The 13934-nt window shown below is 37.6% G+C and overlaps 1 long non-coding RNA gene and 1 pseudogene across 1 annotated transcript; both read right to left on the bottom strand.

Annotated features, from left to right (window-relative positions):
* Positions 1 to 5319: 5319 nt before the first annotated feature.
* Positions 5320 to 12280, bottom strand: LOC122031336 (annotated as a pseudogene).
* LOC122031821 lies at positions 8978 to 10151 on the bottom strand. Its single transcript, XR_006125873.1, has 4 exons — positions 9549 to 10151; positions 9381 to 9469; positions 9222 to 9296; positions 8978 to 9028 (listed from the first exon to the last, which is right to left on the bottom strand). It is a non-coding gene; the product is annotated as an uncharacterized LOC122031821 (long non-coding RNA).
* Positions 12281 to 13934: the final 1654 nt, after the last annotated feature.

Raw genomic sequence — 13934 nt, 5'->3', positions numbered from 1 at the left:
GTTAGGCACTAATTAATTACTTAATCATGCATCACATATACACAAGCAATTAATTAAATTAATTTGTGATTTGTCATGGCCCTACTATGATCTTCTCAAGACAATGAGAAGATCGGATGGTCAACCTAGGGTCAATGGCTTCTTAAGCTCCTCCCTTTGACCACCTTGTCTTGCTCGCGCCCTCCTCGTAACTCCGTCTCGAGTGGACCTTCCACGGCTTCATTTTGTACATTACAATTTTGAAACTCGAGTTACATTTGAGTCTAAACTAATTTACAACAAGAATATAAAATAGAGAAAGGCACGACACGCAGGTCGCGAATAAAATACAACACGCACATCACATGACGGCACGCAGGCCATATTATGAATTACAACACATTTATACCAATCCAATTGGGTTTTTTGGGCCATGACTATCACAAATTATACATAATTCTAAATTATGTAATTTCCATAATTTTCTGTAATTTTAATACTATTTTTTATAATTTTACGAGTAAAATTTTCCCAGCGGTCTCGTTTAGCGGTTTTCGGGCGTAATCGCAGAACAAATCCCTTTGCGGGGCCAGGGGCAGCACCCCTACCCGCGATCTAATCATCGTTAGGGTTCCTTAGCGATCCTACAGCGCCTTAGCCCGCTGTTCCAAAAATTTTAGGGGCGAAACCTTGTCGTTTCGAAAAAATCTTCTCGGTAGTCGAAGCCTACAAGTGTCGAAACACTTGTGCTTCGCTTTTACAAGAAAAATACCCATAAAAACTCTAAAAATCAGAATTTTACAGAATGTTACAGTAGCTATATTTTTCATAAAAAACAAAAATAAACTCGTACAAGTCTTCGCACATGGCTCTGATACCACTGTTGGGTTTTTCGGGCTGCGAAAACCGTTTTTCGCATCGTGGAAACCCCGAACCCCCAGCCACGGATCCGTGCAAAGTAAAAACTTTCGAAAGCATACGAGTACGAGTTTACAAAAACCTAGATCTACTCTAGATCTACAAATAAGAAGAGCTTATACCTTCGATGCGTGCCCTTTTCGTATCCCGCTCGTCCAAGGAGATGTCGGATCTCAAGTTGTCAAGGTAGACAACTCTCTATGCGTATCCACATGAACAACTCGATGGAAGGAGAACCTTTGAGTGTGCTAGCACTCCAAGAAGGTCCCGTCAATGGAGAGGAGAGGGAGAGAAGAATTGGAGCAAGGAAGAAGATGGAAGTTACTCACCAAAATGAAAACACCTTTGAACCATAAGTGGCCGGCCAAAAATAAAGCATTTAAACCTCCATGGGATACCAAGAGTCACAACTCTTGGTCTCCCTCATGAGGTGGCATACACATATTCTAGTCTTGATGATGTGGAGCATCATCATTGGCCCACTCAATGCCAACTCACCAATGAGGTGGCATAAAGTCAAGTCAAACTTGACTCTTCATCTTCCTCTCAAGTCAAGTCAAACTTGACTTAATCTCTCTCATGGTTGATCTAATCTAACCATTTAATTCAAGCCAATTTAATATAATGAATCTAATTCATTTAATTAAATTAATTCAATGAGTCATAATCTAAATTAGACTCATTGAACACATGAATCAACTTGAGTCCAACTCAATTAATTCAATTAGGATTACTCTTAATCCAATTTGATTCATCAAATGAATCTAATCCTCTTGGTTCATCATATGAACCTAATCTCCATCTAATTGTCCTTAGTGTGTGACCCTATAGGTTCTTATAACGTTGGCAATGCCCCTAAACCCATTTAGGAGCATAAGTAATGAGCGGTATCTAGCAACACATCATTACTACCCAAGTTACAAGAATGTCGAGATCCAACATCACCTTGTGACTACTAATTGTGACTCCTCACAATATATGACAAGTGTCCTTCTATCCTAGACATCTAGATTGATCAATGTGAGGCATAGACCGTGTCATCCTCTGATCAATCTAAATCTTGAACTTCAAGTAGACTCAATAAATCAAATGAGCTCAATATCTCATATTGACTCATTTGGGCATGGCTATGCACTTCATGGTCTCACTCTATCAAGAATATCGATGTCGCTCCCGTCATATAGGAGGGATAGATCCCATCTACATCACTCACATCCCTCTGCATAATTCGTTACATACCCAGTAATCGCCTTTATAGTCCACCCAGTTACGAGTGACGTTTGACGAAACCAAAGTACATAACTCCTTATGTAGGGATCCATGGTGACTTCAGGTCTAAGGACTAGTAGTCATACTAATAGCCACATGAGAAAGTATATGACACTCATATAACGATCCATGATACTTTCTCATGGTGGGTCATTCAGTATATATTCTCCAATGCATACTCATGTGTCAACTTGATATCTCTATATCCATGACTTGTGAGATCAAGTCATCGAGTTAACCTACATGCTAGTCTTATTGCATTAACATTATCCCTGAATGTTAATACTCGACTAAGAATGATTAAGAGTAGTGTTCCCTATATCATCTCACTATCAGTTCAACTAACCGATTGATATAGGTGAGAACCGTCTACTCAAGGATGCTATTATACTTAGTTTATTTTACACCAATACAAGTAAGTATAATAACCAAAACACATGCCTTTATTTATATAAATATGAAGATGATACAATAAGTCCATAATACAATCATCGAATGATTGGGTCTAGGGCTCTAACTAACATCACGTGTGGTGAAAGAGGACACTATCACACCAAATGCCCAAGGAATGGAGAGCTCAAGAAGTTGGAGTATTTGAAGAAATTGGAGAAGAAGAGGAGCTCAAGTCAAGGGGGAACTTCAAGGGTAAAGGAGGTATACCCTAATTTAAATAGTAATTCAAATGTTTATTCTCCTATGCATACTAGAAATAATTTTCATTATTTACCCATGAAAAATTTTAGCTTTAGGTATCATGATAGAAATAGGGTAAATGTTTGAAATACCCTTAAGGTATCTATGCATGTTAGACCTAAACAAGTTAGATTCTCATTACCTAAGGAGAAGAAGGTAATGGAGAACTTAGGCATTAATCCTATGAAGGGGAGACACATGCCTAGGAAGGATAGGTCTAGGAATCACTACAACAAAAACTGCAAACGACAACGGATATTATCCGTTGTCGTAGGGTCAAAAAACCGTTGTAACTGAGGGTGTTGTAGAATGTATTGCCCTACGACAACGGTTTTGAATCCGTTGTTTTTGTAGACATTTGATAACAGTTTTTATCCGTTGTTGTTTATATGCTCAAAAATTTGTTTACGAAGGATATGACAATGTTTTAAAACCGTTGTGATAGATAATTTCAACAAAAAAAAATAAATTGTTGTGGTAGACTCTTTTTACAATAGATATAAACCGTTGTGATAGATAATATTTAATCGTTTTGTTTTTTTTTTTACAACAGTTATAAACTATTGTGGTATATAATTTTAATATATTTTACAATGGATAAAACCGTTGTCTTTTATCACTTTTTACAAAAAAAATTCTGTTTTGGTTTACATAGTTTTTACAACATTTTTAACTGTTATCTTTAATATTCATTAATATCAAACAACCAATCTTATTTTAATATAAGCAAACCACCAATACAAAACTAAATATTTACTACATTAAATCCAAAATAAACATCCATATATAATTCATCTTGAAGCCACACATATACAAAAATATACAAAATGAGTTATTTCTCATCAAAATACACATGTTTTCCATTACTATTCTCTATATACATTAAATCACATGTTTTCCATTTGCTGTTCTCCATATGGCTTTTAATTTACAAATTAGCAAGGCAAGCTACATCCTAACAAAGCTAACTTCTTGCATTAAAAAAACTCAAGTCTCACGAATTTCCCGACCTGCAAGAGAAAAATTTAACAAAACTTATCAAATTCTAGAATTCCAGATTATAGTCTACATGACAACACGAATTCTTGGAAAATAAGCAATACAAGATAGAACATATATTAGGTGTTCTTTCATGCTACACAAGTCAAACAAAACGATACAAATTAGTGTGTTTCAAGAAACAGTCGGCAACATCCATTCACGCAGGACAAAATTCCATTATACTCAACACAAAAGAAGGAATGATCTTTTCTTCCTTGAGAATTATACCTCCTTGTCACTCGTTTGACCAAACTAACATGCAGTATATAGAGTGAACTATTAAGAAATCAAACCGCAGTATATAGATATTTTCTATATCAATATACTATGGATCATACACGAAATGTCTTTACAAGCTCTTCATTTCATTCTCAAGCAATCACTAACATGCATATAGATTAACATAGTTGAGCTTGATGAAGCATCATAATTGTCATTCGCGATGATACTTGCAAGGTCCAACAAGATGGAAGTAGGAAATAAAAATTTGTCATCAACAATGAATTTCCAATGTACTTTTGCCATAGTAGTATTATGCTCAAGGAGTCATCAACAAAGTATGTAGTTCAACATAGTAAAAATTTAAATGCAATTGTAAAAAGAAAAAATAATAAATTATAATATTAGACAAGGAAATTAAACTAACAAATGAAACAAACACAAGTAAAGAATTTAGGGCATCCCAACAGATATCAGATATTTCTTGGGCGGTAGAAAAATGCTAGGTAAAACGTTAAAGATGTAAACTCATCCTTACCACCTTGTATACATGGAGACTGTGAGATAGGAGGAAAAACAAGATTGAGTCATGGCATATAGATGAAAACCATAAGGAGAGAACAAACAAGAAATTTGTAGAGCAACTCATAAGATACAAAAGATCATCATCTAACAATTCACAAAGAGATCAACTGCTTATTAAAAAAAAACATCTGCTAATTCATCAAAACTAAAACTCAATCTTCATCTTTAGATGCCTAAAAAAATTTAAAAGGTGCTTTACCACTACACCATTGCCAGGCTCTCGTAGTTCTTTCAGTGAAACTTGGATATGTACATATATAACATGATTTTATAAGAAAACAATCATCATCGCCGCAAGTTTAGGTCATTGTAATGATGCAAAAAACATGAGAATGCTCATATAAGATGCTGCTCCACTATCCACCCCCGGCTGTGGAAAGGAGATAAATCACAATACTAAACGGTCTCCTATAAATTTATTCCTTAAGAGCATGAATCCTAGAGGATTCAAACTTTACTACTGTAATACAAATCTACCATCCGTTTGCATCGTAGTAGTGTTTATACTGCAAGTTGTTGGAGCACTAAGTACAGTGTTAACTTAAACTAAGTCTAACACGTCGATAAGAGTTAAAGCATGAATTAAATAGAGGGGAGTAGAACTCAAGCATACACTGAACCAATGGCGAGAAGACACTTCATCTAGAGAATGCATGAAACATGACTTCTTTTTCCAACATGGTGTGTGACATCGCTTAAGTTCTACTCTCCAAATTCAAGAAGCTTATGGACCAGCAGCATGATGTAAAAGTCTATCGCACAATGATCCTAAAGGTCCATGAACGAAAGAAGAAAACACAAAACACTAGGCAAGAATGTGTTGGGCAGAATGTACAAAATGTGGAGAAAGCAACATTTGAATTTGTATGATCACTCCCAAGTCTCGAGAAGTCTGAACAGGCTAGCAGCCTCCCTGATGCGCGAGAACTCAATGCAGAAGACCTGGACTTCTATGAAGAGATCACGAACTGCATATCACAACAAACAGACAAACGTGTCAACAAAAATAAATAATCCACCCAGAATAGAATAGAATCTTAATTCACAGGATTAGAATTTAATTAGTTATCAGAGTCATTAGGTAGCTTCATCTTGAAATAAACTTGCGACAACGTGAGCAATATAAGTAATATATATATATATATATATATATATATTTTCCAACTGGATTCATGAGTTCCATCCTGAATCACCAAGCCAAGTCAATGTGGCACCAGACAAAGAACTAGACCTAGGGAACACTAAGCCTATTATATGCAGTCTTATCTTACATTACAAGTGGTTATTTCCACAACTCGAACATCTAAATCACATGGCAACAATTTTAATATTGCACCAAGCCCCCCTTCAAGGAAAGAGTTTCATATAATTATAAAAAATTTGTAGCACATTTGATTACTCCAAACAAATTAATAGTTGGAAATGCATGTTAGCATGATAAAAAAAAAACAAAAGTAAACTTGTCGTTGATTATCTTGTTTCTGATAAGACTTTGCAGAAAGACACAAACCAACCTCACCAGTCTGTTTTGCATGTACTTGTCCTGACCATGGAAAAGAACATAAAATGCTAGAATTTATCAGCCATTAGAAATAGACAACAACTTCAGGAACCAAATTGCCAACATTATAAAAGGTATAGCCCCTTAAAATGAAAACAAACAATGAAATAGCAAAATACAATGGAAAACAAGCTAAATTGTAGAAGTAAAAAATTCTGTATGCTCCACTAACATGCATATTAAGATGCAAGTGAAGTGCATGTTCAAAAGTGAGCAATCTATAATTAAGAGTTTTATCAATTAGAGTAGGTGTATGGAGTACAAGGCCAAAGAAAACATTAAATTAATATAAAAAATAATTTAATTGAGTTTAATATTATTAATAATCAAGGGTTGTATCATTCAGACAAACACAACCCAACTCCAAACAGTTTAAACAAATATTGGCTTAGTGACGACAATATTGATGATAATGACAGTAATGACTGGATAAGACAAACATGGAAATAATAAACTAGCATTAGTCTCATTGGGATCTGTGTAGTTGAACCCAAATGGTTAGTACAAATACATCATGTTTGATGAAGATGGTGAGGATACATGCTAAGATGTTAGTAGTTCAAAGTGACAAATATTAGACAGCATCACAAACATGATTGAATAAAATGAACATAAATAAGAACTTTCATTGAAAAACCAAAACTAAACATTAAGCTTAATGTATCTGTCCCCTTAGATTCACGTATCAATAGTTGTCTCAGTGCTACCCAACAAATTAAATTCTAAATGAGAGATACACCTAAAAATTAAGAAATTTTTAGCTGAAACAAATAAGTGCAATGGACAAATGAACTGTGAAAGAATCGTGAAATGTAATAAAGATTTTTTTTCTTTATTCATAGAACTGTGGAAACTCAGAAATTCTAGAACTAATATAACTGCTGACAACCTTTACTTTGGATTAGAAAAAATGGAATATACAGAGGTATAGTAAGCAAAAGCAACTATGAAGCATGGAACAATGTTTAAATGAAAGGAGTAGTCTAAAGAAGATGAGACTGACAATAAACTAACACAGTGGCAATAAAAGCAAACAATTCAAACTGCCAAAAATTAAAGGTAAAAAAAAAACGAAGTTTCACCTCTAAAGGGATGTAGGTGCACACAAGTCAAGAACTTCCCTAACAATTATCAAAATTGATCATCACTTGCACAATGGAACAAATTTCAACTGTTGATGTCTCTTAGATGGATATTTTAATGAAAGGATGTAGTCTAAAGAAGATGAGATTAACAATATGTCACGCCCCCAGAAGAGTCCCTGTCCGAGAAAATTTCGGCAGCATCTCCCCTGTACGGCGGACAATCAAAAATTTTCTACAAGCACTAAATACTCAGCCACAGGCGGCTGGAATCATAACAATAATAAAAATCAATCACCACGCAGTTTATATATATATTCAGCCTCTGGCTGACACAACCACGCAGTAATAATACTCTGACTCAAAAACCACCCTACTCAACTACACTCGTAAAGCTCAAAACCGACGAACTCACCTCTTCTGCCATCCAGACAGGCATGTAGTAGAATAAAAACCAAATCCAAATCCATCGATATAATAAAATCTATATCATGTCCATAAGCAAATAAATCCAGAATATAACGAGTTCAAACAGTCTAGAACAGAAAGAAACCAAAGAAAACCAAACATATCACGGAGTGCAGGGACCAGGCACTACGTGCGGTGAGGACTAGTGGAACTCCCTCGACAAGATCGACACGAAAATATCAACAATGGGCGGGGTGAGTCCACACTCGGCAGTGCAGTTGATATGCAAAGTAAAGAAACAACACCTAGCACTAATCATGCTCAGTCTCACGATAAGAAAGATAAGAATGCATCCGAAATAAGCAGGAGAATCTTGTACTAACCAGTCTGAGTATAAGGTCAAGCGGTCAGGGATAAGGAAATCACATGCGTATGTCAAACATAGGTATCGAACAATATACGGCGTATAAATCGTGAACACAAACACAGCAATAAATGCATCATGCGTATGATGCGATGATGCGTCCTGGTCACCCGTCGATCATCTCATACAAAAGTGAGGCCGAGTGGGGCTGTGACAACAGTGCACTCTGTCGTCACTACTCACGATGGTGACCGAGTGGACGGGATGTTATCGAGTACACTATCCTCCACCCCAAATCATAGATGGGGAGCGCGATGCTCTCAACTCCGGTACTCGAAGCCGGAGGAATCCTGCAGGATAACACGTTGTGTCACACTACCCATGAACGGACCAGCGGTGCCAGAGTCCCTGCCGCAACACACTCGGCCTGAATCGACCACTAACCCATGAGTGGTGGTGTGTGCAGATCATGTAACTGGCGATGTGCTCAACAATAATGGAGCGGACTATCGCGCAGGTACGCAATCATGCAAATGGTGCGTGGCACTAACCACAAGAATATCGACCTAATCCATATATATAAAAATGCATCAAAGGTCAACGAATCCAAAACAATCCAAAGGTATACAGAAGGTATAAAACCTAGGTCCTGAACATGGTCAAGCATGGCATATCACTACCCCTATAAGCATGTATAAACAGGTAAAAATATACCTGAGATGCAAAATCAATCAATCAATCAAGCATGTAAGATTTGGGTAGTGATTAACCGAAACAGATAAGAAACACAATTAATACAACATGTTAATTTAATTACTAAGCATATCAAATGACATAAGTCAAAAGTACCCGCCTCCGAAAATAGAAAGGTCCAATCTGACTCCGAGATACTCGTCTCGCGTCAAAGTCCTGTGTTAAATCCCACAGTTTAACTAATTTAATTATAAACAAATAGATAAACTAATTTCTAATCCACTGACCAGTTAGGGTTAGTTTCATTAACCCCAACTACACCGCTATACAACTTCTAAACCTAAATCAATAATTATTGCTAACACAACTAGCAATAATCTAACACAAAGATCAAAACCATAAACCTTACCTCAATTCAACCGCTGCTAGAAGTCACAAAGTTGTTACCCAATTAGGATTGTTTACAGCCAGCAAAGATAAATTGCTGCTAGAACAAAACGAACAAACCAAAACAGTAATTAATCCACATTCTTAAACATACAGAATTTCCAACCAAGCTACACCTTACCTCAATCCTCACAGCAGGGAGGTTGCTGCTGGAAATTGCTAGCTGAAAATACCTACTGTCGCAAATTCTTGGCCGGAGCTACACTGATTCTACAACCACAGACATCCACCCGGTGAGCACAACATCCTGTACCAAATCTGAAATCCAAATCCAATAAACCTTACTTACCCGATACCTTCTTGTTTTCTCTCTGCCGACAGCTAGTGGTGAAGCAGGAAGATCCGATGGTGAGGCATAGGTCACGGTGAAGCCACTAGAGCTTGGAGTTTTGCCTTTGGTTAAAGACCAACTCGCTAGAGCGGCGGTGAACCAAGTCTAGGGCATGACTCGATACTGCTCGCTCTCGGCAGTGGCACACAGAGGAAGAACTAGGCTCGACGGGGTGGACACACTGTTCCAGTCGGCTGTGGGTGACAACGGCGGTGCAAGATCACAGGGGAGGCCGGCAGTACTAGGGCACGACCCAATCGGCAGAGAGGCTCGGCCGTCGGCTGTGGTGGCTCCGGAATCTCCACAGCGAGGGAAAAAGAGAAGAAGGCGATCAGCGGCGCCGGGTGGCTAGGGCACCGAGGGGTGCGTCGGCGATTAGGGCACAGCCGTCGGGCTGTGGAGTCGTCGGGTGAGGCTCGGCAGGCACGCGCGGGGGAGAGAAGAAGGGAAGAGGCAATGGCTTCGGGTTTCGGGGAGGAAGAGACCGCCGGCCGGCGGTTAGGGCCGGCGTCGGGCGTGAGAGAAGAAGAGGAGAAGGCTCGGGTAGGGAGAAGAGTTTTCGGTGAGGAGAATAAAGAAAAGGAATTTAAAAAGAAAAAGTAAAAAAATCAACTTTTTCTCACTTAAATGGGGTAGCCCGAATAGATTTTTCCGGGCCCCGTTTTTATCCCCGTCAACTCATCCGTACGAGCTCCGAAAAATTCCCGAAAAATATCCAAAAATTCCCTTATTAATATTCGTCATTTTTCCGGTATTTTACACAATAAATGATCACAGTGGCAAAAAAAGATAAACAATTCAAATTGCCAAAAATTAAAGGTAAAAAAAATGAGGTTTCCCTTCTAAAGGGATGTGAGCACAAAAGTCAAGAACTTCCCTAACAATCATCAAAATTGATCATCACTAGCACAATTGAATGTGCAGAACGTTGGACTGACTAATCCATAAATTCATCTCAATTTTTTGTTTAATAATCAAGCTTATCATCACTAAGACAACTATGCCAAATCATTTAGAGCTACTAAGAAAAATACAATTTTGCAATTAAAAATGTTTTTATAAGAAAATGATCATACTATGCAGCTCAGAGACAAACAGATTTTTTTCAGATGTAATAAGTTAGTAATTCAAAACCAATGCCTTCAAAAAGTGACAGCATTGAGAATGAAAGAAGAAGAACCTTTATGTTTTCACATGATGCAATACAGTTAATGATGTACATGTGTACAAACTCAGTTGGTAGATTAACTACAGTTGTCAATCTGTTGACTACTTCCATTGAGTGTAGACTCATTTCCATATTCACAAGAATAGTGAAATACCTGCCAACCAAATTCTGATAAGAAAAACAGGCATAGCACCCACATATTTATCACTGGCACAAATATCAAAAGTTCTTACTCTGAAATTTCAGGAGAATTCATCAACTTTGAAAGAACTTCAATAGCTATAAGTGGGTTGTGCTCAACAAGATCCTAGAAAACATATATAATCTCATCACAAAATTTGAAATGAGAAATCACATAATAATGAAAATAATGCAAACCGGTAGCTTTGAAGGAGTGAGTCCACAATGATAGACGAGTTTCGCATCCTTTGCAAGTTATAACACAAATTGTTGCAAGAAGAAACAATAAGAAAGGCCATATTGTTTCATTAATACAAAAAATGTTGGCATAGGTGAAGGGAAAACAACTAGTAATGTTCATAGAGCACAGCTGAAATATTGGCCACTATGACCAACAGATGCTACCTAGTTAGCGTGAAAAAGAACATGACCTCTTGTTGGGCAGGTGCAAGTGGGCCTTTTAATGCTTTAGCAATCAAATCTCTCACTGCAGCTCCTCGACTGGTGTTAGCACACATGTCATAATCCCACAAAAGCTCATGATTGCTGTCAGGATTGAGCCATATAAGCTGTACAAGAATTTGCAGATTAATAACACTAGAGAAAACAATTGAACACGCAAGGTCTCAGCTGAAATTTTTTACTTCTGCATCTAACACTGGGAGCATCGGTGGTGCAAGCCTTATCCATTGTGGACCCAATCCTTCAACAGACAAGTTTTGCATTAAACCTAATATAGCATTGCCTCTATCATCAGAACCAATTCTTGGTTTTGTTCCTGCAGCGAAAGCTTTGGCCTGAAACAAAGCAATATTACCACAAGGCTCCTAGGAAACTTCTTATATATATCAAGGGGAGGGATATGTTGTATACTCATATGGAGTAGCATTAATGCCGATAGATATATCTAGATCTGGAATAACAAACAGAAATCGATGCTTAAAACCGACACCTTCAGAGATTAAACACCACAAACTTTGACATATGAGCAGGCAAAGGGCATGATGAAACAAATCAAAAGCTAAAAAGAAGAAGAAAAGAGAATGTTGCGCTTGCAAATACAAGCATAGTGGAATCAAAAGTAGGTTTCATTTTTTGAGACAAAATTTATGAACGAAGACAAGACCTAGGTTATGAATCTACCTTGACTATGGCTCTAGCACAAATCCAAAGAAGACAAGACCTAAGTTATGAATCGACGAAGTAGGAGTGCCACCTTTGGCGAAAAAATACACCTCGTCCGATCAAAAGGTTCCACGAGCGAAAGAATCAGCAGTGGAAGGTCAAAGGGCCTCGTCGAACTCAGAAACCCACTCACCAGGAAACAAGAGGAGCACACCATCGTGGAGGAAGATCCAGTTGAGGCGTGAAGAGATTGTATGAGGCGAGGGAAAGAAAAATGGCTTAGGTTCGGGAACACAAAGGGGAAAACACGGCGTCGAAAAGAAAACAGCAAGGGAAAGCAAAACAACGAGGGGGAAAATGACCAAAGTCGATTACAACGGGCTTTTTCAAAACTGTTGTCGTAGTCGCTAAAAAAGCGCTTAAAGACAACATATTTAGAAAACCGTTGTAAAAAGTATTGTTGATTCAAAAAAATTGCTCAATGACAACAGTTTTCCCAAAACCGTTGTTTTTTATATTTAATGGGGAGTTCAAAGACAATGCTTTTGGCAAAAATCGTTGTCTTTGAGCAAATATGCAACGCTTTCTCTTAAAACCGTTGTCGTAGGGTTAACATTTTTGTTGTAGTGAATGTCCAATCTGGGCAAGTCAACTCTAGGGTTAGGGACCTAGAAAAGGAAAATCAAGCTTTGAAGGAAAATCTTGATCGTTTGGAGAAAACTCTAGATAGATTCAATGTTGGATCTAGAGGGTTAAGTATGATGTTGAGTAGTCAAAGATCCAACAATGATGGATCGGGTTTAGTATACCGATCTAATGTCTCCAATGCTAAGGGAAAGTCTTATGCTAGGGTTGCATATGACTATAATAAGGAGAAGTCAAGAAATGGCAAGGGAAAGCCATTTAACGGTAAGAAGAAATTAACCAAGGACAAGGTGTCTAAGGTTAAGAAGGTAAAGTTTGTAGGTCAAATGTCACCAGAGGTGCACTGATGTGGCCTATTATTTATGGATGAGTCACATAGGGAGGTGGCTAAGGTTAAGAGTTGTAGGGAACTTCAAAGAGTCAATTTAGGACTCATGGCCAATGGATCTCAGGTGGGTATTACTTGGGAGTCTAGAAGAGCCATGGAATGTGCCAAAGTGATTTTGGAGACGAACTTGAGTCTAAAACCTAGGGAATTAGCACACATGGGATGTGTTTCATGCAAGAAAGATGACATTGAGTTTATATTACATGATAATTAGTTTTTGATGTATAAATGTCATATAAATCAATGCTAACGATGCATTGAGGTTTAGTATGGGCAAATACATCAAGAGGAAGTCAAAACTAGGACTTTAGGTCAAAGTTCAATTAAACTATTTAACTAGTTTTAGATTTCATGTCAATCTTGGAATCCGAGATATGTACATTTTTAAATGTATTTTCCTCAAATAGACATAGGTAAAACATGTCTCTCCATAAAATTTGGAGATTTTTAGATATCTGTGGAATTATTAGTGCATTTCTGAAATCAAGTTTAGAATGCTGAATTGGGTTGGAAAAGGGTATCAGTTGACTGGTGAGTCACTAGTGGACTGGTAACAGTGTTTTTCGACCACAAAATGCTTCGTGAGGTTGTGTCGAAGAAGGCAGTCGACTGATGTTGGAGGCAGTCGACTGATACCAGTCTGAAACTATTTTTCAACACTGATTTTGACCAGGTCAACTCATGTAGGTGTATGAGATCCATGGGGGATAAATATATGAGTTTAGGGTCAGTTTGATGATCAAGTTTTCAACAATTGAGATATTGTTGGAAGCTCTTTAATGTTTGGCAATGGGGGAGAAGTAAGGTTTAGTTGGGAAAATCTTAAGTACCTTTATGT

The sequence above is a fragment of the Zingiber officinale genome, chromosome 11A, assembly GCF_018446385.1.
Source record: "Zingiber officinale cultivar Zhangliang chromosome 11A, Zo_v1.1, whole genome shotgun sequence".
Lineage (NCBI taxonomy): Eukaryota > Viridiplantae > Streptophyta > Magnoliopsida > Zingiberales > Zingiberaceae > Zingiber > Zingiber officinale.
Note: the sequence above shows the minus strand (reverse complement) of the source record. Positions and strands in the feature narration are given on the sequence as shown.